Genomic DNA, 26,129 nt, shown 5'->3' with positions numbered 1-26,129 from the left:
GTCCAGCAGGGGTCCGGGAGTGACCTCCTGCACTCGGGCCGTATTGCCAGTATTCAAAATGGCGCCAGCGCTAGCCTTTGCCCTCATATGTCACATAGTGAGAGCAAAGGTAGCGCCGGCGCCATTTTGAATACTGGCAATACGGCCCGAGTGCAGGAGGTCGCTCCCGGACGCCAGCTGGACTTTTGGCAAGTCTTGTGGGGGTCAGGAGGCCCCCCCAATCTGGCCAAAAGTCCCTGGGGGTCCAGCGGGGGTCCCGGATTGATCTCCTGCACTTGTGCCGTCGGGTGCCAGGAACCAAAATGGCGCCAATAGCCTTGCCCTTACTATGTCACTGGGGCTACCGGTGCCATTGGTTAGTCCCTGTCGCATGGTAGGAGCACAAGATGGCGCTGGCCATCCAGTGCTCCTACCATGTGAGAGGCCATCATATGTCACATAGTGAGGGCAAAGGTAGCGCCGGCGCCATTTTGAATACTGGCAATACGGCCCGAGTGTAGGAGGTCGCTCCCGGACCCCCGCTGGACTTTTGGCAAGTCTTGTGGGGGTCAGGAGGCCCCCCCAAGCTGGCCAAAAGTCCCTGGGGGTCCAGCGGGGGTCCGGGAGCGATCTCCTGCACTCGTGCCGTCGGGTGCCAGGAACCAAAATGGCGCCAATAGCCTTGCCCTTACTATGTCACAGGGGCTACCAGTGCCATTGGTCAGCCCCTGTCACATGGTAGGAGCACAAGATGGCGCCGGCCATCCAGTGCTCCTACCATGTGACAGGATCCGGCCAATGGCACGGATACCCTGTCACAAGGTAAGGGCAAAGGACGGCCCGGTAGCCGGAGGACGGCCAGGAGCGGGAGATCGCTCTCGGGACCCCCACTGGACCACCAGGTACCTGTAAAAAGGTTTTGGGGGGTCGGGAGGGTGGGGGAAGCTAAGGGGTTACTTTTAAAGGGTCGGAGTGGGTTTAGGGGTTATGTTTGTGTGCCGTTTTTCCCGACCTCCCCCAAAACGATAAGGAAAGCCCCACAATCAATATCGTGGGGTTTTCCTATCATTTTGGGAGAGCCCCCGATTTCTGATGATTTTTAAAATATCGACGATATTTTCAATCGTCCGAAGCCCGATTCACATCCCTATTGAACACAAATCCATGACTATCATACATAAAATTCTAAACAATGAACATCAAGGACTAAATGGCTTAAACATAACCCCCCAGAATCCTCAAAGAAACCTACGCTCAAACAACTCAGGACGTTTAAAGATCCCCCCCATCAGAGATGCTCATTTGACAACAACCCGAGAAAGAGCCTTTTCCATTGCCTCCCCTAAAATTTGGAACTCCCTCCCAAAAGAGCTGAGAACTGAACCTAACCTCAAAACTTTCGAAAAAGACCTAAAAACATGGCTGTTTTGCAAAGTCTACATTGACATTCACTCTTCTGATCATCCTAACACCCAATCAAACTTTCAACCTAAATCACAAAATAACTTGTCTCCAACCAACACCAAACAAACCCTCCTCTCTCAATAATGATTATTTTCTGGACTAGAACATGATTAACCTCTGTTTAATATGCATCCTCTTATACCTATTTTTCACAATTGGTAAGAGAATTACAACTTGATTCTTGTAAACCGTTATGATGGCTTCACCGAATGACGGTATATAAAACTCAACAAACAAATAAATAAATAAAGCTACTCCCGTGGTAAAGGAAGTGAGAGGACTGATGGACAATCATCTAGTAAGGAAGGTGAGTCAAACCTTGAGAGAGGCTATCCCAGATATAACATTCTCGTCGGGGACTTCTGTGAGTCCTGCTCAGAGCCATATATCCAATCTGCCCGCTGGTAGCAATGGGGTTAGTGATGTTGAAACTCCCCCAAAGCTGTTAAATTTAACATCTTCTGACAACAGAGGAAATAAGTTAATGGATCAGGCGTCAGATGTTAAAGTGGCAGATGAAAGCAATACAGCATTGTGTGCAAGTAATTTGCCCCCTGAATTAGATCTGGAAGTGACTGAGCCTGAAAATATTACTTTGACTGATGTGTGGAGAGCTGTAATGAAAATGGAGAGAAGGCTTTCTCAATCCATATCCCAATCCACCAATTTTGCTTCTGAAACTAAAAAAAACACTAGAAAACCATGGAAAATTATTAGAACAATTAGAAACATCAAATACAGCTTCAGCTATGCAAATAACATATTTGCAGTCAACAGGGACTAGCTTTATAAAGGATACTCTGATTATATACAAATAGAAGGATTGGAAAATACTATGAGAAGCAAGAATTTGCGTCTCTTGAATTTCCCTGTTACTAGATTGTCAGCACAGGAGTTTCTTAAAAAATATGTGAAAAATATTGTGTATTTCAAATTAATTGCTTATTTCTAAAATTTATTATGTAACAAATTTAAAGAGAGTTGTGGCAGTATCAGAGGGGGGAATGGATGTTCTATTACCTGATAGCCCCAATTTAACATCGGTTTTGGAGGCTTCAGCAGATAATATTCAAACTAGAGCCATGTTGATAGTGACTTTTAGTTTAGAACAGCAAAAAAACCTATTTCTACAAAAATATTTAAAAGATAAAAGCTTATCTTTCTGTGGTCAACTAGTACAAATGTTCCCAGATGTTTCCAGGAGCATACAACTTAGAAGAAAACAGTTCCTTTTAATGAGACAGATAGTATTGACCTTAGGTGCTACTTTCTTCCTCAAATTCCCCTGTAAATATTTGATTACATTTCAAAAGAACAAATTTGTTTTTACTGACCCTGGACATCTGGAAACATTTCTCTTAGATAAAGGTGGATAGGGTCATTAACAGCTACTAGCATGGATAAAACAATATGGCAAAAATAGTGTATATCTCCTGAGTTTATTATTTGGATAATTTCCTGTATGTTGTTAGTTACTTGAGCTTCCCATAATGTGGACTGAATTGTTGATATTACGTTTGATTTTTTTTCTTTTTAGTCTTACGAATATAAGATTGCCTTATGTTATATTGATGTAATTCACAATATTCTTATTCTTATTTCATTGGAAAATGTGTTAAGAAACTTAAAGTATAAATTGAAAAAAAAAAGGAGGTGAGCAGCAAAGGTCACAGCCGCCTGTGACCAACGGGCACAACAGTACCCCCATTCTTAGGGCCCCTCCCAGGGGGTTTCGGCTTCCTAGGATGAGCAAGATGGAAGCAATGTAGCATCTTTTGTCCAATATGTTGGCAGCTGGTTCCCAGCTGTTTTCCTACGGTCCGTATGCTTCCCAAGAAATGAGGTACTCCCAGTGCTTTCCTCTTTTATGGACATCCAGTATGTCATCCACCTTGTACAAGATGTCCTCAGCATCAACGGATTGTGGATCAGGAGTCTTCTGAGAGAACTCCGAAAGGATAAGTGATTTCAGGAGTAAAACGTGGAAGGCGTTGTGTATTTTCATTGAGGGTGGCAACCTCAAGCTGTAAATCAAAGGTCCCAAACGTCAGAGGACGGTGAAGGGTCCAATGTATCGTGGAGCGAATCGAACCAAAGGTAGCTTGAGCCGGGTATATTTGGTACTAAGCCATACCTTATCTCCTGGCTTAAACTGGAGAACCGCTTGATGATGAGCATCATAGAATCTTTTAGCCCATTGCATATCCTTCTGTAGAAGCTCCTTGGTCTGAGTCCAGAGTTGATGAATCTCATCAGCAGTAGCTTGAACAGCAGGCGATGTACCAGTCAATGGTATGGGAAGTAGTGGAAATGGCTGACGGCCATACACAATTTGAAATGGCATGCATCCTGTGGTGGACACCAGATGCAAATTCAAGGCGAACTCAGCCCAGGGTAGACGTTCTGCCCAATCTTTCTGCCTAGAGTTAACATAGGCATGAATAAACTGCTTAAGGGTTCTGTTCATTTTCTCCGTTTGACCATTAGATTGGGGATGATATGCAGAAGTCAAATCCAAAGAGATATCGAATTTTCGACACAGTGCCCTCCAGAACTTGGCAGTGAACTGGACACCTCTGTCTGATACAATGTGTTTCGGCATCCCATGTAAACGAAAAATATGCTGCACAATTAGTTTGGCTAGTTCTGAGGCAGATGGCAGTCCCGGAAGAGCAATGAAGTACACCATTTTTGAGAACCGGTCCACGGTAACCCATATCGTATTGTTCCCACCGGAAGGAGGCAGATTGACCACGAAGTGGTCCAAGGTCCAAGTGCATCCAAGGTTCATCAGGAATGGGCAGACCCCAAGGTTCATCAGGAATGGGCAGACCCCAAGCCGACCGGCCGGAGATTTTTGCCTGGCACAGAAGGTGTAGGATTCCACGTACGCTTGCATGTCTTTTCTCATAAACGGCCACCAATAAAATCGCTGTAAGGTAGCAAGGGTTCAGGCTTGTCCTGGGTGGCCTGCTGCCCAATTCAGCAGCTTCTTCCTTAGAGACAGTGGAACCACCATTTTGCCTGTGGGAACTGAATGGGTAGTGGCCATCATTATCTTCTCAGAGTCACTGACGTGGTCTGTAAAGGACCGGGAAAGAGCATCTGCCCGAACATTCTTCTCAGCTGGGCGATATTTGAGTAGAACTTTGAACCTGTTAAAGAACAGGGACCATCTGGCTTGAGCATGGCAAAGATATTCCAGGTTCTTGTGGTCCATGAACACGGTTATCTGATGTTGGACACCTTCTAACCAGGGACCCCACTCTTCAAACGCAAGCTTAATGGCAAGCAGTTCCTTATCGCCGATGCCGTAATTTCTCTCTGCTGATGAGAAGCGCCTCGAGAAGAACGAGCAGGGATATAGGACGAGAGTATCACTGTGCTGGCTAAGTACGGCCCCTGACGCCGACATCTGAGGCATCTACCTTGACAATGAATGGCTTGTGAGGATCAGGGTGGCTTAAGCAGGGTTTCTGAAGGAAAGCCTTTTTGAGCACTTGGAAAGCAGAGATGGCTTCTGGAGACCTTTGTGAAGGGTTAGCCCCTTTTTTTCGTCATGGTGGTGAGGGGAGCAGTCAAGGTTGAGTAGTCCTTGATAAAAATGCGATAATTTGTAAAGCCAAGGAAGCGGTGTAGAGCCTTGATACGAGTAGGTTGAGGCCAATCTTGTATGCTTTGTGTCTTCTGGGGGTCCATCTGAAAACCTTTACTGGACACGATGTACCCACGGAATGGAACAGACTCTTGATGGAAGGCACACTTCTCGAGCTTGGCATACAAGTAGTTATCCCGAAGCCGCTGTAAGACAGTAATAACATCAGTTTGGTGGGTTCGCACATCATGGGAAAAGATGAGAATGTCATCTAGGTAAACGACCACACACTGATATAGTAGGTCACGTAAAATATCGTTCATCATATTTTGAAATACGGCCGGAACATTGCAGAGGCCAAAAGGTATTATCAAATATTCGAAGTGGCCATCGCGAGAATTAAAGGCCATTTTCCACTCATCCCCATGTCAGATAAGAATGAGATTGTAGGCGCTTTTTAGATCCAATTTTGTGAAAATCTTCTCCGCCTGGAGCCGATCAAATAGCTCTGAAATTAACGGTAAGGGGTACTGGTCTTTGATGGTGATCTCGTTCAGACCTCTGTAGTCAATGCAAGGGCAAAGGGATCCATCCTTCTTGCCTACAAAAAAGAATCTGGCTCCTGCCAGAGATTTGGAGGGTCAGATAAACCCTTTCTGCAGATTCTCTTGGATATAAGCCGACATGGCCTCAGTTTCAGATAAGGAGAGTAGATAAACTCTTCCTCTGGGTGGCTCAGAGTTGGGTTTTATATTGATGGCACAGTCAAAGGATCTATGCGATGGAAGTACATCTGCAGCTTGTTTAGAGAATACGTCTTGAAAAGAAGCGTATTGAGGTGGTAGACCGAAGGAGCGGGAGTGGTAGCCATACATGGCAATGGAGTTATTTTTTTTCGGCATCTGTTATGGCATTCAGGGCCCCATTGCAATAATTCTATAGATGACCAATTAAATTGTGGAGAATGATCTTGTAGCCAGGGTATGCCAAGCACAATGGGGTGTATGGCCTTTTCAAGAACCTGGAACATGATAGTCTCTGTATGCAAGGAACCCATGCGGAGACAAATGGGCTGTGTGGTGATCGTAACCTCTCCAGGCAAGGGCTCGCCGTGGTTGGACGAGAGGAGCATTGGTGTGGGCATTGGCTCAGTAGGAAGTCATAGGTGTTCTACTAATCTTTTGAGAATAAAGTTCCCACCTGCACCCGAGTCTACCAAGGCTTAAGTGGTGAATTCAAGAGGCCCAGAGATTATGGAGACAGGAAGAGTCAGTGGAGGAGAAGGAGCAGTTAGACCTAGGATGAGTCCTCCAGCGGATCCTAGGTCTGCGTGTTTCCCGGACAGATAGGGCAGGTTTGAATTGCATGACCGGTCTTCCCGCAATACATGCACAGGCCCATCTTTTTACAAAAGCGCCTTTCCTTGGCGGTCAGATGACTACGGCCTAATTGCATAGTAGAGATGTGAATCGTGTGATCGATCGTCTTAACGATTGATTTCGGCTGGGGGGGGAGGGAATCTTATCGTCGCGGTTTTGTTTTTTAAAATATCGTGTAAATCGTAAATCGGGGGAGGGCGGGAAAACCGGCACACTAAAACATCCCTAAAACCCACCCCGACCCTTTAAAATAAATCCCCCACCCTCCCGAACCCCCCCAAAATGCCTTAAATTACCTGGGGTCCAGAGGGAGGGTCCCGGTGTGATCTTTTACTCTCGGGCCTCCGGTGCATTGTAGAAATGGCGCCAGCGCTACCTTTGCCCTGTCATATGACAGCAGGGCAAAGGTAGCGCCGGCGCCATTTTGTTTTTTTGTCCCCCGACGTCAGGAGCGTAGGAGATCGCTCCCGGACCCCCGCTGGACCCCCAGGGACTTTTGGCCAGCTTGGGGGGGCCTCCTGACCCCCACAAGACTTGCCAAAAGTCCAGCGGGGGTCTGGGAACGACCTCCTAAACTCGAATCATTTTGCCGTACGGCAAAATGGCGCTGACCGTACGGCATGGTCGGCGCCATTTTGCCGTACAGCAAAACGATTCGAGTTTAGGAGGTCGTTCCCGGACCCCCGCTGGACTTTTGGCAAGTCTTGTGGGAGTCAGGAGGCCCCCCCAAGGTGGCCAAAAGTCCCTGGGGCTCCAGCGGGGGTCCGGGAGCAATCTCCTATGCTCCTGACGTCGGGGGACAAAAACAAAATGGCGCCGGCGCTCCCTTTGCCCTGTGCAAAGGGAGCACCGGCGCCATTTCTACAACGCACCGGAGGCCCGAGAGTAAAAGATCACACCGGGACCCCCCCACTGGACCCCAGGTAATTTAAGGCATTTTGGGGGGGTTCGGGAGGGTGGGGGATTTATTTTAAAGGGTCGGGGTGGGTTTTAGGGTTGTTTTAGTGTGCCGGTTTTCCCGCCCTCCCCCTTCCCCTCCCCCTTCCCCCGATTTACGATTTTTGACGATAAATCGGGGGAATTCCTATTAAATATTGCCTCTAACGATTTTTGACGATTTAAAATATATCGGATGATATTTTAAATCGTCAAAAAACGATTCACATCCCTATTGCATAGGTTCATCTTCCTCTTCAGGGCTAGGTTCAACCTGGACCGAAGTGGGCGGTAGATTCCGTTAATGGGTGCTACTGGATACATGCTTCTTCAGAGGTTTTACCTCGGCCGAGCGTTCACGTATACGGTGGTCAATTCGCCCAGCAAAGTCCATCAGTGAGCTTAAGGTATCAGGTAACTCCCAAGCGGCAAGCTCATCTTTAATGCGGGAGTTGAGTCCTCGTAGAAATATAGCTCTTAGGCAACCTGAATCCCAAAGGAGTTCGGAAGACAAGGTCTTGAATTAAATCATGTAGTCCGGGAGTAGTTTAGTTCCCTGTTGTAGATCCAGGAGGGCTGAACCGGCAATGGACTGACGAGCGGGGTCATCAAAATCTGACTTAAAGAGAGCCAGAAACACAGGCAAGTCATTTAGGACTGGATCATTGTGCTCCCACAAGGGTGAAGCCCAGGCCAGGGCTTTCCCATCCAACAGGGACAAAATGTAGGTAACCTTGGTAGTAGCATTAGGAAAGTAAGCTGGTTGTAAAGCGAAGTGCATACAGCATTGATTGAGGAAGCCCCTACACAATAGGGAGTCTCCTGTGAAACGCGTGGGGGCTGGTAGAGGAACTGTAGTTCGCCCGGTAGCCACCAGGGGTGATGCATTCTCGCTGGAAGTTGCAAAATCCTTCAGTCTGGAATTCAGCTGATTAAAGGTGGTAGCCAAAGTGTCGAGAGACCTCTGTTGCTCAATGATCCGTTGGGCCAGGCCAGAAATGGCCTGCAAGGCTGAGAACTGAGCCGGGTCCATGGAGTTAGCAATCTGTTATGTTAGGTGTGTCTTTGAACGAGAAGTAGGCCCTTGGGTTGTGGAGAGTTGAGTCTTCGCCCACAGGGAGGAGCCCTGTGGGCCCTTACCACAACAGGCAAGGTCTCAGCAGTAAAGGCCAACAGAGGAATAACTTTATTATACAGCTGATGGTAATCCGAGGAGTGGATCAATGGAGTCAGTCCAGATAGTAGTCTGCAGTGCAGAGTGGTCCGGTGAATACCTTTTCTAGGCGTAGCTTGTGCTAGCAATTCCGGTAGTAGTCCGCAGCATGGGGTAGGTTGGAAGCTGATGGCGTGCACAAGATAGAGGGGATCCGGTAGTGGCCCGCAAGTGGGGTAACCCAAGAATCCGTGCCACAAAGGTAGTAGAGCAGGTTCTGTACTCACACCGGTACTGTAGACGTAGACGGAAGATCAAGCACCAAGAGGTCCAGTAGGAACAGTGAGGGTCGTTCAGGAATGATGCAGGACTCACTGGAATGAGAGAGAGAGAAAAACGGCTCTCCGAGGAGCGGACAGCCCTGAGTGCGGCAAGGCCCCCAAGGAGTGGGTACTTAGGACACTCAGAGAGACGTAGTCCCAGCATGGTGGAAATAGCAGGAAGGAATCCTTGCTAACTCGTATAGCAACAGGTCAGCTGAGTTTAAATATGGGAGGCGGATGACGTCATGTGGTGGGGACGCCCCCGAGGTTCCTGCCATGACATGGTTAAGAAGAGGGCAGGCATGCGCCCGTGCCTTAGGTGAACCCGGAAATAAGATGGCTGCTGGAAGTGCCCATGCCATCCCGAGCACGCCATGAGGGTTGGAGTGTGGAAGCGGAGGCCATCATTCTCCCCAGACTTGGAGCTGTATATAGAAAGGAGGTGAGCAGCAAAGGTCGCAGCCGCCTTCAACCAACGGGCGCAACACGAGGGCCTTCCCCTCGAGACGAGAGAGGATGAACGTGATTTTTGTAGATTCCTTAAGGAACAATGATGGCTGAAGGGCAAACTGAATGAAACATTGATTGAGGAAGCCTCAGCAGAGGCGTGGATCCCTGTTGAAATGCGGAGGAGCTGGCAGCGCCAGTGATGCCCTCAGTAGCAGGGTAGAAGTCAGACCTGTGGAATTAGTCACTACTACCTCCTGCATTTGAGAGCGGAGTTCTTCTACTGAGGATGAGAGAGTGTCTAGGACTCGTCATTGCTCTTGAACAGTTGTGGTCCATATGGCGGGAGACTCCACAGAGTCCATGGCCATGGCCTTGGCAACCTGTTGCGCCGGAAGGTGGACCCTTGACTTAGTACAGGATTGGTAGGCTCCCTTGTTGGACCCAGACAGCACCTGCCACCAGAAGGCGGAGCACAAGAGGAGACAGAGGCTAGCTGGAGCTTCACCAATAGTAATCCGGGGTTCCCTCGGATTGAGCCCTTGGTTACCCAGGCCGCCTGGTCTTAAGTGGGCCTCACAGGATCTCCTTGAGAGAAAGTTCAAAGGAGTGCCTACCATGATCAAGGGTGCGTGGTCGATGTTCAGGCTAGAAGTCTGAGGTGCCAGAGAAGGCCAGAATAAAGTCTTTGAATGCAAGGATCAATGCCAGAATCAAGGTTGCGTAGTCAGCCAAAGCAGGGGTCAATACCAGAAGTCAGTCCGAGAATAGTCAGCCAAAGCAAGGGTCAAGTTCCAGGCAGCAGTCAGACGTGGTCAGTGGTCAGGCAGAGGTCAGTTCCAGGCAATGTGCAGACATAGTCAGTGGACAGGTAGAGGTCAGTTCCAGGCAGCGTGCAGATGTGGTTGAGGAAACAGGCAAAGGTCAAATCCAGTCAGCGATCAACTTGGTCAAGAACAGGCAGAGGCCAGTACCGAGAAGACAGTCTGAGAGGTACTACCTGGGGAGACGAAAGAACAGGAGGATGCTGGAACAGGAGAACTGGAACAAGACTGGACAGGACTGGAACAAGACTGGAACAAGGTTGGAATGAGACTGGAACAAACGCTGGAAACGCAGAGGCAAAATAGAAATCACAGCATGATCGACCCGATTGCCATGATAAGGAAGTGAAGGCAGGCACTTCCTTTTGAACAGCGTTCAATCAAGGCACTCCGCGGAGCTGGGATCCGCCCCTGGCACTTTAAGGAGCTGGGCGGTCTGCGCGCGCGTGCCTAGGGTAGAGCCGATGCCACGGAGGATCCCGAGCCCCGCCGTGAGACCTGGCTGGAGGTGGAAGGCCCGGCGACCGCTGCGGCGGAATGCCAAGGCCTGGCTGAGCTTGCTGCAGTAGCAAGGGAGGACGTCCTGGAACCCGTGGGAATCTTGATGGGGTGAGTAGGCCTGGACGTGGGCCGAGCGTGGACGGGACGCGCAACATTTGCAGTATGTTGTTTACCTTTTGACTACTTAGGTACACGTGTTTATCTCATACATGCCCTCAGAGAGCCCCCAAATGCCTCTTTTTTGTGAGCTAAGTTTGTGGATGTTATGATAGTACACACATACTTTCAGACAGCGGAAAATCCATTTGCCTATGCTAATTCCATTTCTACCTGTATAAAAGGCAACTAAGTCTTTGAAAATTTAGTCCAATATCTCATTCTGTCTCTGTTTAGCCAGCTGAGTGTGCAGCAGTGGTAGGGTTGCTACCTCATCCAGATCAACCCAAACAGACTTATCTAGTTCTGGATTCTACCCCATTGACTGCATGGAGTTATAGTTCTGATTTCTCCAAGAAAAGCAGGAACTACATCTGCCATGGGGCAGAACCAACATTGTTTGGATTGACCTGGTTAAGATTGCATCTCTGATATCAATATTGACTCTTCCCCACTTTGAAAGCTGCATTAAAATCACAAATTATGCTGCCAGACCCTCCAGCCTAAAATTTGTTTCATATTTGGATTTTTGGGGGTGCAAGAAAAGCAAGCTTGCTAACCGTAAACGGTGTTTTCTGTAGATAGTAGGAAGAATTAGCTATAACATGTAATGATGTCATCCAGCAGCACTAAATGGACCTCTCTCTCATAGCTAGTACAGCTTTTTGCTCTAGTGAGCATGTGCAGGAATTCCCATTCAGGTGTTGTCTTGTGAGCTCCTTCAGTCAACTTAAGAGGTAAATCTAGCTAGGTAGTTGACTCTTATGGAGGCGGGTGAGTATTTAGTATGGCTAATTCATCCTGCTATCAATGCAAAATACCAATTATGGTAAGTAAATATGCTTTTCCTATTGATAAGAAGAGCTGAATTAGCCATAACATGTCCCAAGCTGAGGGTTGCAGCAGACCATTTACTTAATATGCAACCTGGCCCCCACCATATAGAATAGGTGAACAGGTTATGCAAAACTCTTGTCCAAATGTACTGACAGTCTTTGAGAGATTATCCAGACAGTAATGGGACATAAAGGTGTCTACTGATGATCATGTTGCAGCTTTGTAAATGTCTCCAAGAGGCACAGATCACAGATGAGCTGCCAATGCAGCAAAGGTAGTAACTTGATGAGCCTTGATGGAGTCTGTAATTTGAATGCCTGCTAAGTTATAGCAGTGCACAGTGCAGTTTGCTAGCCAGTTGAACAATGTACATTTGGCCATTGCTATGCTCAGTCTGTTGAGGACCATTAGAGATGAATATTTGGGAAGTCTGACAATGAGGCTGCATTCTTTTGTAGTAAGCAAAGCTCTTTTACAGTCCAAGGTATGAAGAGCTTTCTCACCTTCATGTGTATGTGGCCTCAGGAAGAACATGGGCAGCATGATGGCTTGATTAATATGGAAAGCTGACACAATCTTTGGTAGAAACTTTGGATAGGTGCAGAGCACCACTCTATTCTGGAAGATTTGCATATAAGGAGGATAATGAACTAAAACCCGAAGTTCGCCGATTCTTCTGGCTGATGTCACTGCTACAAAGAATATTACTTTCCATATTATAAATGAGAGAAGCTGTTCTCCAATGATTCAAAGGGTGGCTTCATCAGCTGGGCAAGGACCATGTTCAGATCCCATGGAATGGGAGGTTTTAGTACTAATGGTATGCCACAAGCCTTTCATGAACTTGAATACTAATGGATTAGTGGAGATATGCTTACCCTTGGTTTGTAAATGGTCATCTGCTATGGCACTGAAATGCACTCTTACTGATAAGGTGACAAGGCCTGAATCATAAAGCGAGAGTAGATAAATCAGTAACTCTTTTGGTTTGCATGCGACTGGATCTAAGTAGTCGCATTGACATCATGTGACAAACCTTTTCCACTCAAATCCATAAGCTCTTCTAGTTGAGGTTTTAAGGCAGACACTATTATATTCTCAACTTCTTTGGGTAAGGGACAATTCTTTTATCATTGAGCATTCAACATCCAGGCCATCAGGTTGAGGGAAGGTTCAGGTGAAACAGACTTCCCTCTTCTTGAGTTAGCAAGTATGGATTTGACCCAAGAGGAATCAGAGGATGGCTGAAGAACTGAACTAGATATACAACCAGACTTGTCTGGGCCATAAGAATTAGATGGGCCCAGTCCTTCAGTATTTTTTGCACTGTCTTGGCTTTTAGCAGAATCGGTAGAAAAGCATACATGAGATCTGCATCCCAGTCAAGCAGAAAAGCATCTTAAGCACATCTGCTGGGCAGAATGAAGCAAAACCTTTCTGTTTTTCTGATTTGCTCTAATGCATATAGGTCAGTTGCTGAAAATCTACAGAGATTGCTGTTGATTGCTGAAGAGACCATTCATGTGGATGAAAGATTCTGTTGAGGCCATCTGCCAATGTATTGGAGATTCTGGGAAGGTAGGTTGCTTGCAGTACAGCTTGATGTTTGCATTAATACTCCCATATTTTTATCGCTTCTTGGCACAGAGTCCAAGATCCTGTGCCTCTTTGTTTGCTCATGTAGAACATGGCATGTTTGAATGAGAATGCTCTTCCCTTAAAGCTAGTGAGTAAAAGTTGTTAGCGCATATCTTATGGCTCTCAATTTGAGGAAATTCATCTGGAATTATTTCTCCTGGAATGATCATAATCCCTTGAGCTCAAAAATGGCCTGTGCGCCCCACAACCCTTTGTGGAAGCATCCATTGCTAAGATTACTTGGTAAGGTGCTACTCTCAGTGGTACTCCTTCCAGTAGAATGAAGGGGTCTACCCACCAACTCAATTTGTGTTTCATTAGGGGCTGAGTTAATTAGTCTCATTGGAAATAAAGGCTCCACTGTAGAAGACATATGTGTAGGCAGGTCAACGATACTACATCAATTGCTGCCACCATGTGACTGAGAACAACCAGTATTTCTCTTGCAGTTGACTGATCTGTGTTCAGCAGTCTGTGAGCCAATGCCCTGAGAGTTTTCTCGTGATCTGAAAGAAGAAAAGCTCTCTTCTGCAGAGAATCTATCCATGCCTCAATGAATTTCATTTTTGGGAGGTAATCAGAGTAGATTTCTTGAAATTTACAAGGAAGCCAAATGACTATAGGCGACATATTGATTTCTTCAGGAAGGCAAGAATGCCTTCTTAGGAATTAACAGCCAAAATCTGGATGCCCTGGCGACGTTGATGCACTACTGCTACAGTTAGGCATTTGGTGAAGACCCACAGTATGGCTGAGAGGTTGAAGAGAAGTATTTCTACTGTTAGTGAAAAGAATCCAGCATAAAGTACAAGTATTTCCAATTGGAGGGGTGGAAAGGAATGTGAGCATAAGCATTTCTTAGATCGAGAGCACATATCCACTCCCCCTTCAGGATGAAGGAGAGAATTGTGTGGAAGGAGTTCATTTTGAATTTCTCCTGGAGTATATATTTGTTCAGGCTTCTTAAATCAGGTCTAGTCTTGGTCCCCTAGATTTCTTGGAGATGGGGAAAACTGGTTCTATTGCCCATTATTTGAGGAGTGATTCCACTTCTTGGTGGAGGTGCATCAAGTGAGACTGAGCGAGATGAAGACTGAATGTTGAGGAAGTGTGAGATGCCAGGAAAAACACAAGAGGTAACCAGACTCCGCAGTCTTGAGAACCCAGCAATCTTTGGTGGCCTTGCACTACTCCTTTAGGTAGTGATGGATTCTATCCCCTAACGGGTCTGAAGGCTGGTCAAAATCTTGGTCCAGGCTTGGACTGCACCTGTTGCACTGCTTTTGGTTGATTGCATTCATGCTGTTGAGTGCAAGTGGAAAGTTGTTGCTGTTGCGGTAGTAAGGATGGTATCCAGTATTGCCGAACTTGCCGGAAGGGGCATTTCTGGAAATATGGTCTATTAAAAATGTAGAAGTTATGCCTTTCAGAAGACTGCTGTTCCAGTCCCATGGAGAGGGACTGCACTGCTACATGCTGTTCTTTTATTTAAGCCTCTTGTTTCTCTGAGCTATTCTCCAAAAGGTTATCACTCAGGCAGGATATATCCACTAACCTCTCATGGACATCCTTGTGTAGGGTACTGGCTCTCAACCAAGCTATGTGGTGACTTGTAATGGAGTTTGATGAAGAGCGTGAGGTGGTATCAAACACCTCGTAGACAGATTGAAGAAGATGGTATTTAAACTCTTCACCATCCAATTGTGGCTGAAGGTATGTGATTCTGGCATCACTGGCTGAAAGAAAAGACTTCAGCTTTTGTATACTGTTGCGATTTCCGGGATGGCCCCGGAATCGGCACTCACCTCACCTCGGTCCCGGGTCCGTCTCCCGTTCCCCTGGGCTGCAGGGACCCCGGCCGCAGCGTCCCCAGCGCGTGGCAACGTCTCCCGGGCCTGCAGGGCCCTCTGGCACCGCGCTCCGGCCTCCCTCTCTCTGCCGGCGTTCCCTGCGGCTGGCTCCGCCCCCTTAGGCGCGCGCGTGCATTCCTGCCCTGCCTTTAAAGGGCCCAGCGCGGGAGAAGCCCTAATCAGCCATAGATGACGTCAGACGCTGCAGGCCTACTTAAGCCCTGCAGCTGCAGCCATTCCTTGCCTTGCAACGAGGTTCCCAGGTTTTCCTGTATCCAGTTGCTGCGTTCCTGCTTCTTGTCTCCTGCTTGGCTCCTGACCCCGGATTGGCTTGCGTTGATTCTTAGCTTCTGACCCCGGACTGGCTTACGGTAATTCTCTGGCTTCTGACCCCGGACTGGCTTACGTTGATTCTCTGGCTTCTGACCCCGGACCGGCTTACGTTGATTCTCTGGCTTCTGACCCCGGACCGGCTTACGTTGATTCTCTGGCTCCTGACCTTGGACTGGCTTATGGTGATCCATTGGTTCCCGACTCTGGACTGGCGAGCGACGACTCTTCGGCACTCAACCTTGGACTTCTTCTGACCAGGCCCCCGCGGGCCCTCCTAAGTCCCAGCGGCCGGGTTCCTACGGGCTCCTCCTGGGGGGACTCCGGCTTCCAGGGTGAATCTCCTAAGTCCCAGCGGCCGAACTCCTACGAGCTCCTCTCGGGGGAGGATCGGCTTCCAGGGCGAAGATCTTCTCACCACAGTGCCACCGCCACCATCTCCTGCTTCCTCGCCAAAGCCCTTGGTCGCATAGGGCTCCCAGGGTTCCACCTTCGGCCAGCCCACCAGCCTGTCCTTGCCGCCTCCCGGCCAGGGCCACTGCTGCAACCATCTTCAGCAATCCATCCTCTGGCTCCGACGGCCAAGGGTCCACGAATCCAACAGTATACAATTGTGTAAGTACTGTACCCTGTAGAATTGATGAGCAGTGAACCATGCATTAAGGATGGAGCTTTGAAACATCTTTTTGCCAAAATAGCCTGGTATCTTTCCCTGCTGATTCCACTACTACTGATTGTTGAGTCAATAGGCCAAAAAGTGGAGATTATTAATTATGATCTTTAAGTCCAGTTTCCTTACTTCTGCGGCCCAAGAAATGGGATTTTTTCCACATACTCATTTGTAAATCTTGCAGGATATGGTCCATTGGAGCTTGTGGAACCTGGAAGAGGCCCAAGATGTCTGCATGAGGATTTCGTCCTTATGTACGTTACTCTGAGGACTTTTTCCTAATTTGACCAGAAACCTGGAGTAGGAAAGGAGGATATGGAGAGGGGTCAGAGGAAATTCCCGTTGATACCTCTTTGGAGCCTAGAGGTGAGGAACACTGATCCAGGATTCCAATGATGAAGCTGATGATTGAGGATGGGTCCTTGGTTGCCTTGAAGGAGTGTACTCTTGGTACACATTCTCAGAGTGGCTAGAGGCTGCTGCATATGAAAGCCATGGGCTGGAAGCACCTTGCAGGGGATCTGATAGAGAATCCACATGCATTGAGGATGTTGGGATGCCCTCTTATAGAAATAGAGATGACATTTTGGAAACAAAAGGTTGTATGGTACCTTTCTTATCCTTACCTATTAATGAGATAAATAAATCTTTCACTGACTCCACTATTTGGTCAAGTGGCTGACATGCCCTCTGATCTAGTGTGGGTAGTGGAACATCTTCTGAAATTAGAATGGAATTTTATACACCTTCTGGACTTTGTAGAATTTGTACTAGGGGCCAATTGGAAATAAGAAGCACCAGAAAGCAAATAGGATCTAGTGTTTTTGAAGGCAGATCCTGTGACAGTAATTTTGTTGGGAAGAGTGTTCTAGTAATCAGAGGTGCAAGAGGGATCTTGTCCCCTTCTGCTCTTTTGAGGACTGTGATCTGATCAGCATATAGCTAAGTAGGAAGATGTGTGGTACTATTGATGCTTCCAGTGGTTTATTGGGTAAAAGCATTGAAAATTGATGGGCTCAATGCATTGGCACATAAGTCCAAGGCCTTATGTGCCAATGGTTCCAGGGTCTTATGCTTCAATGGTGCTGAGGCAGTCTTGTGCTTAGATGGTGCTAATGAATTTGTGTGTTGAAGGTGCTAATAGAGTTCTGTGTGCCAACGGCACCCATGGGGCTCTATGCATCAATGGTACCAATGCACTATGCATTGACAGTGCTGGAACATTTGAGCCTCTGTGGTTTTTTGGCTCTGGTGGTTCTGCAGAGTGCATAAGAGCTGTGTTTACTCAACTGAGGATTTGGCCTGTTCAGCCGATAGGGGAGATATTTTGGAGGAGCTAGTGCTCAACTTTATTCTCAGTGAGGCAGACAAGGCTACGTTTTTGGAAGAGGATCAACTGCAATCTTTCCAAGACTTATACCAGTTCCTCCATTTACCAGACACTGGACCTTTTTGTTCGCAGGGAGATCTGTCCATAATTATAATAATTGGCTTGGTCGTGGTCTGGACTCAGGAAGTGCCATAAATACAGTCCTTAAACCCATTTACTGTGGCCTTTTTCTTTGTAGACATTCTGAAGAAAAATTGTTGTTTTGTTTTTTAAAAAGGTAGCACTGAAAAGTGCTGTTTGAGGGCTGCTGAGGCAGTGAAGCAACTTTAAAGATAAAAGTTTTGAAAAACTTTCAGAAAAGCAGAGATAGAAGGTACACATTTATGCTAGTGCTCAAATAAAAAAGGACCCGAAGGGGCTCATCAGACAACGCCCAAGCGGGGAGGGAATTCTGCACATGCTTAATATAACAAAAAAGCTCTACTAGATATGAGAGAGAGAAGTCTCTTCAGTGCCACTGGATGACATCAGCACATGTATGGCTTATTCAGCCTTGCGTATCAATGGAAAATGTAGATTACACTAAGATACAAACTGGATGGGAAAACATCTTGTAAAGGCTGATCATTCTTACTATAATCCACTCCCCCACAAGGTAATGTTCTCAATTTTCTTGCTATTGCAACCTTTATACACTTTTCTATGTATTTATTGAACTGCATTGCTGTCACACCTACAGCATCATGGCCTTGTGGTGTCCTTCAGGGGCCCAGCTGCAAGATATGAGTGGAAAGGTACTGGCAACCAAGCTTTCCTGAGTGGCAGGTATAGAAAGGGACTTACTGGGGTCATGTAGAGGGTCCCCTCAGTCCCCTAAATCAAATTCATAAAGGCTTTTGATGAAGAACAGAGATTGAATCATGTATCTACTCCCAAAAGAGCAAATAAACACTACCCTGAAGAATTTAAAAGTACAGATTTGCTGATAGCATCAGTAGTACAATGATCTGATTTGCCTATATCATGTCTGTCACCGGAATATTCAGTATGTCTTTAACAGGATGTGAGAGAGTGCCCCCTAGTGTTTCCCCTATTTACCTGTACAGGACCAGACTAGATGCCTAGTCCACCTTAAATCTCCTAAGGAGAGTATGCTCTCTGGGTGGGATCCTGCAGGGCAGGGGGAACTCAGAGGGTGTGACCAGAGACTGGGAAATAATGGTCTGAGCCTAATTAGGATCTGCAAACCAGGCCCAGGTCTCCAGGAGGAAGGCAGCTCCTGTTGAGTAATGCTGTCCAAACATTGAGCTGAGACAAAAGCTATGTGAGTTCTGAGGGAAGCAGTATAAACTGTGAGTAGAGAGAGTACACTGTCTGAAGGTAAAAGGCAGTGTACTGTTGTGTATATGATTGAAGCAGTGAATAAAGATCTAATGTTTTAAGAAAGGCTAGAGTCAGATTAGTTTATATCTCAGGCCTGTGGGAATCACTACTCGTTCCCACACAGGGGCTTCTTTGTACTGGGCAGGTGGCTCATTTCCTTCCTCCTTTTGGAGATTGGCTGTATAGATCTGATCCATACCATTTTCAAGGTCATCATGTGGCTCTATATATTTGCAGTATTTGCTAGAAGAAGGTCCCAATTGCCTAATCTGATTGCCAAATTCAGTCTTCTCCAGAGGATCCAGCTGAGATCTGTTGAATCATCTCCCTTAAATCTACCTGCTGCTCTATGTAAGATTCAAAATAAAGCAAACATGACAAAGTCAGAATTTACAGCCCAAAGAAATATATGCTGCCCTGAAAGTATTGAAATAACTGGTGTTAAAGTTTTAAGAAAAAAAAGTATTAGCCTTTGGATCTAGTGAGTCTCAAGGCTCTGTAGGGATTGATTAAGAAGTAATTTAAATAGAAGAGAGAGAATTATTCAGGTGCCTCTCCAGAGACATATATACCTGTGCTTGTGACCAGAGAAGTTTAATTTTTAATTTGGTAGCCATAATATAGAATTGATTTCTTGCTGACATTGTTCTCTTTTCTCCTATATTTCCTGTTGTTGCATGTTTTGAAATCTCCATTTAATCCAGCTAGTATTTTAGACTCTTGGCTAGTGTATGGAAATAACTGTGTTTGTAATATATAGAAAAAGGGATGCTATCTGTAGGACCTGTTGGTTCTCTTCCACCCTGCCCCACTCCCACTCACCCCTAGGTTTTTTCTTCCTAAATAGTTCTTGTAAGGACTTGGTTAGTGAATAATAAGACTAAAGTTTCCAATCTAACAGCTTGTATAATAGTCACTATTAGCAGAATGGCTTTTATTCAGTATAGCATTTGTGGTGCTTATGTCCCATGGCCTACCATTTGGAGCCTTAAGGGTTGTCCAATTGTTTTCCAGCTGTCTGCAATGAAAAAGCAGGGTGATGGCATTTGAAGAGGAATTGTTCATATTTCAAAAAACCTTCCCTATCTTGATGCAATGTCATAAAAGAAGCTGCTTCTTCTGGGAGACTCGATCATCAGAGGAACCAATTTGGCAACTCAATTTGATGGGGACACAATGGTCAAATGCATTCCAGGATGCTCAACTAATTGCAGGGTGGTCATGCAATTATAGAAGAAAGTAAGAACACTGATATCAATGTTATCATCTGGAAACCAATGACCTCACTATAAACGGTTTCCACAAGGTATAGGAAATTTTCCAAAAATCTAGGGGAGAAAATTAGACACATGCCAAAGACTATTGCCTTTTCAGAAGTACTACCAGACAGTTCATGGAAAAGGAAAGGAAAGATTATTCCATATAGATAATTTCAATATCTGGCTCAAAACCTGGTGTAAGGAAAATGGTTTTGGAAACATTGGAAGCTGAAGCCATCTATGGAGCAATAAAAGATTATATGGTAAGGATGGCCTATATTTGTCGTGGCAGGAAAGAAGATGCGTAGTGAAAAATGCAGATCATACATTATCAAGAATTTAAACTAGAAATGGGGGTGGTTAGGAGGTGGCCAGTGAAACGGAATGTCACCCCCCATTGGAAAGAGAAAGTAACAAAATCAATCAGTTAAAAAAAAAAACAGAGAAGTGTGACTTGGAAGAACAGCTGGAAAGCTATGACCACAGATGCTCATAGTTTGAGGCAATAAAATCCTGGACCTACAGCCCCTAATGATAGAGGCGGATTTGGACCATTGTTGCTGCTACAGAGACATGGTTCACTGAGTCTCATGATTGGGATGTGGCCATCCCGGGCTATAACTTGTTAAGGAAGGACAGAGAGGACATAAAAGGGGGAGGAGTAGATCTTTATGTCAAAAACAATATCCAAGCATCTGAATTACAAGGGACATAGGGTAAAGAAGAAGCATTGTGGACTGTCCTGAAAAGGGAAGATGGTGTGCTTCCATTTTTACTGGTGTGATTTATAGGCCTCCAACACAAAAGGATGAACTGGACAGAGACCTGACTGAGGACATCCAAAAGTTGGGAAAGAAGGGAGACGTATTGCACGTTGGAGATTTTAATCTTTAAGATACAAATTGGAACATCCCTTCTGCGGAATCTGCAAAAAGTAGAGAGATAGTGGATGCCCTGCAAGGGGCTCTGCTCAAACAAGTGGTAATGGAACCCACGAGGGAGGGTGTGATTCTCGATCTAGTGCTCACTAATGGGGATAATGTCTTTATTGTTCGGGTAGAGGCTCATCTGAGCACCAGTGAACATCAGACAGTATGGTTCGATATCGCAAATAGGATACAGAGAAGACACAAAGACCCAAGTTTTGAATTTCACAAATACAGACTTTGTCAAAATGGGGATGTACCAGGAAAAAGAACTGGAAGACTGGGAGAAAGTAGGTGAGGTGGAACAACAGTGAGCCAAATTAAATGGAGCTATTACAAAGGCAACAAATCTGTATGTTAGGAAAGTAAAGAAGAGTAAGAGGAAAAAGAACTGATCTGATTCTCTAAGGAGGTAGCTGAAAAAATTAAGGCAAAAAGAACAGGATTCGAGAAGTATAAAGGATCTCAAAAAAAGGAACACAAGGAAGAATATCTGTTAAAAATAAGGGAAACAAAGAAAGAAATCAGGAAAGCAAAAAGTCAAGCGGAAGAAAGAAATGCCAAAGAGATAAAGAGAGGAGACATAGCATTTTTCAGATATATCAGAGAAAGAAGGGAGGCCCGAAGTGGTATAGTAAAATTGAAAGTTGACAAGGAACACTGTGTGGAGAGAGATGAAGAAATGGCAGAAATATTAAACAAATACTTCAGTTCAGTGTACAGTAAAGAAGACCCTGGAGGAGGACCGTTGCTGGTTGACAAGAACGTAGATGGAGATGGGGTAGATGAAACTCCGTTTACAGAGCTAGGAAAACTGAAAGTGGCAAGACCATGGCACTGGATTAGGTTTAACCCAGAATAGAGATGTACTGGCTGGTCCGCTGCATGACCTGTTCACTAGATCCCTGGAAATCGGAGTGGTGCCGAGTGATTGGAGAAGAGCGGTGGTGGTCCTGCTTCACAAGAGTGGAAGCAGAGAGGAAGCTGGAATCTACAGGCCAGTTAGCTTCACCTCAGTGAAGGGAAAATTAATGGTTAGGATTCGTGGGTTTCGTGGACCCTTGGCCTGAGGAGGAAGTTGATGCTACCTGAAGGGTAGGGCCCCACAGGTCCTCACCGTCAGGAGGCAAGGTCAGCTGCAGCAGGGACATGACTATAGATCAGTAGAGAGAGGATGTCCTGCGTCACTACCACGTGATCGCAGTACTAGGCAGGACTGAAGATACGATGTACCAGAGAAGGAACCTCCAATGCAGAGGTGCGCTAGGCAGGACCCGAGGAGCGGAGAGCGTGGAGACGGGATCTCTGAAGACTGTCCCGAGAGGCGGGACAGCATAGAAACAGAGTCTCTGGTGTGATGACGAAGGGGCTGCCCCGAAGAGCAGGGAAGTGCAGAGTCAAGTCTCTGATGTAGTGACATAGACTGCCCCAAGGAGCGGGGAAGCATAGAGTAACGCCACTGGTATTATTTTTATTTATTTATTTATTTATGGTTTTTATATACCGGAAGTTCCTGTATAATATACATATCACTCCGGTTCACAGATAACAGAGATAACTATCGCCGGGATGGCGGTTTACATGGAACATATCGAACAGTAAATCTATTATAAAGTAGAATACAAACTAAGATCTACTAAGAACACATAAATAAAGCAAATAAACATTACAAAATTGCTGTGGGATGGGAGGGTTGTTGTATAATGATGTAGAGTCTGCCCCGAGGAGAGGGGAAGTGTAGAGTCAAAGTCTCTGGTGAAGTGACATAGAGGCTACCCCGAGGAGCGGGGAAGCTTAAAATCAAAGTCTTCGGTGTGGTAATGTAGAGACTGCCCCGAGGAGAGGGGAAGTGTAGAGATGGGATCTCTGATAGGCAGTGCTGAGGCTACCCTGAGGAGCGGAGAAACGAGCCGGCAGGAGCTCTGGTGAGGAGCTCAGGAGCTACCCCGAGGAACGGGGAAGCCTGGAGACCAGGTCTTCTGAAAGGAAGTGCAAGCAGGCCCCCAAGGAGCGGGTAACCCGAGCCAGAGTCCAGATCAGAAGGTGGAGATCCAAGGCAGGAACCACAGGTCTGGAGAGTCAGGACCAAGCACCAGTGAGATGAAGGAACTTGTTGCCAAGTCAGTTTGCATAGGCCAAAGGAGGTGCTTAAATATCCCAAGGTAATGATGTTATCAGTCGGGGATGGCCCAGGGGTTCCCGCCATTGGCCCTTTACATAGAGAACAGATGACGCGCACGTGCACCTAGGAAGGCCCAGAGTCGGAGTGTGGGCCAGTGGTGGTCCATATGGCGGGAGACTCCACAGAGTCCATGGCCATGGCCTTGGCAACCTGTTGCGCCGGAAGGTGGACCCTTGACTTAGTACAGGATTGGTAGGCTCCCTTGTTGGACCCAGACAGCACCTGCCACCAGAAGGCGGAGCACAAGAGGAGACAGAGGCTAGCTGGAGCTTCACCAATAGTAATCCGGGGTTCCCTCGGATTGAGCCCTTGGTTACCCAGGCCGCCTGGTCTTAAGTGGGCCTCACAGGATCTCCTTGAGAGAAAGTTCAAAGGAGTGCCTACCATGATCAAGGGTGCGTGGTCGATGTTCAGGCTAGAAGTCTGAGGTGCCAGAGAAGGCCAGAATAAAGTCTTTGAATGCAAGGATCAATGCCAGAATCAAGGTTGCGTAGTCAGCCAAAGCAGGGGTCAATACCAGAAGTCAGTCCGAGAATAGTCAGCCAAAGCAAGGGTCAAGTTCCAGGCAGCAGTCAGACGTGGTCAGTGGTCAGGCAGAGGTCAGTTCCAGGCAATGTGCAGACATAGTCAGTGGACAGGTAGAGGTCAGTTCCAGGCAGCGTGCAGATGTGGTTGAGGAAACAGGCAAAGGTCAAATCCAGTCAGCGATCAACTTGGTCAAGAACAGGCAGAGGCCAGTACCCGAGAAGACAGTCTGAGAGGTACTACCTGGGGAGACGAAAGAACAGGAGGATGCTGGAACAGAAGAACTGGAACAAGACTGGACAGGACTGGAACAAGACTGAACAAGGTTGGAATGAGACTGGAACAAACGCTGGAAACGCAGAGGCAAAATAGAAATCACAGCATGATCGACCCGATTGCCATGGCAAGGAAGTGAAGGCAGGCACTTCCTTTGAACAGCGTTCAATCAAGGCACTCCGCGGAGCTGGGATCCGCCCCTGGCACTTTAAGGAGCTGGGCGGTCTGCGCGCGCGTGCCTAGGGTAGAGCCGATGCCACGGAGGATCCCGAGCCCCGCCGTGAGACCTGGCTGGAGGTGGAAGGCCCGGCGACCGCTGCGGCGGAATGCCAAGGCCTGGCTGAGCTTGCTGCAGTAGCAAGGGAGGACGTCCTGGAACCCGTGGGAATCTTGATGGGGTGAGTAGGCCTGGACGTGGGCCGAGCGTGGACGGGACGCGCAACATTTGCAGTATGTTGTTTACCTTTTGACTACTTAAGGTACACGTGTTTATCTCATACATGCCCTCAGAGAACCCCCAAATGCCTCTTTTTTGTGAGCTAAGTTTGTGGATGTTATGATAGTACACACATACTTTCAGACAGCGGAAAATCCATTTGCCTATGCTAATTCCATTTCTACCTGTATAAAAAGGCAACTAAGTCTTTGAAAATTTAGTCCAATATCTCATTCTGTCTCTGTTTAGCCAGCTGAGTGTGCAGCAGTGGTAGGGTTGCTACCTCATCCAGATCAACCCAAACAGACTTATCTAGTTCTGGATTCTACCCCATTGACTGCATGGAGTTATAGTTCTGATTTCTCCAAGAAAAGCAGGAACTACATCTGCCATGGGGCAGAACCAACATTGTTTGGATTGACCTGGTTAAGATTGCATCTCTGATATCAATATTGACTCTTCCCCACTTTGAAAGCTGCATTAAAATCACAAATTATGCTGCCAGACCCCTCCAGCCTAAAATTTGTTTCATATTTGGATTTTTGGGGGTGCAAGAAAAGCAAGCTTGCTAACCGTAAACGGTGTTTTCTGTAGATAGTAGGAAGAATTAGCTATAACATGTAATGATGTCATCCAGCAGCACTAAATGGACCTCTCTCTCATAGCTAGTACAGCTTTTTGCTCTAGTGAGCATGTGCAGGAATTCCCATTCAGGTGTTGTCTTGTGAGCTCCTTCAGTCAACTTAAGAGGTAAATCTAGCTAGGTAGTTGACTCTTATGGAGGCGGGTGAGTATTTAGTATGGCTAATTCATCCTGCTATCAATGCAAAATACCAATTATGGTAAGTAAATATGCTTTTCCTATTGATAAGAAGAGCTGAATTAGCCATAACATGTCCCAAGCTGAGGGTTGCAGCAGACCATTTACTTAATATGCAACCTGGCCCCCACCATATAGAATAGGTGAACAGGTTATGCAAAACTCTTGTCCAAATGTACTGACAGTCTTTGAGAGATTATCCAGACAGTAATGGGACATAAAGGTGTCTACTGATGATCATGTTGCAGCTTTGTAAATGTCTCCAAGAGGCACAGATCACAGATGAGCTGCCAATGCAGCCAAGGTAGTAACTTGATGAGCCTTGATGGAGTCTGTAATTTGAATGCCTGCTAAGTTATAGCAGTGCACAGTGCAGTTTGCTAGCCAGTTGAACAATGTACATTTGGCCATTGCTATGCTCAGTCTGTTGAGGACCATTAGAGATGAATATTTGGGAAGTCTGACAATGAGGCTGCATTCTTTTGTAGTAAGCAAAGCTCTTTTACAGTCCAAGGTATGAAGAGCTTTCTCACCTTCATGTGTATGTGGCCTCAGGAAGAACATGGGCAGCATGATGGCTTGATTAATATGGAAAGCTGACACAATCTTTGGTAGAAACTTTGGATAGGTGCAGAGCACCACTCTATTCTGGAAGATTTGCATATAAGGAGGATAATGAACTAAAACCCGAAGTTCGCCGATTCTTCTGGCTGATGTCACTGCTACAAAGAATATTACTTTCCATATTATAAATGAGAGAAGCTGTTCTCCAATGATTCAAAGGGTGGCTTCATCAGCTGGGCAAGGACCATGTTCAGATCCCATGGAATGGGAGGTTTTAGTACTAATGGTATGCCACAAGCCTTTCATGAACTTGAATACTAATGGATTAGTGGAGATATGCTTACCC

The sequence above is a fragment of the Rhinatrema bivittatum genome, chromosome 8 (assembly GCF_901001135.1).
Source record: "Rhinatrema bivittatum chromosome 8, aRhiBiv1.1, whole genome shotgun sequence".
Taxonomy (NCBI): domain Eukaryota; kingdom Metazoa; phylum Chordata; class Amphibia; order Gymnophiona; family Rhinatrematidae; genus Rhinatrema; species Rhinatrema bivittatum.
Note: the sequence above shows the minus strand (reverse complement) of the source record.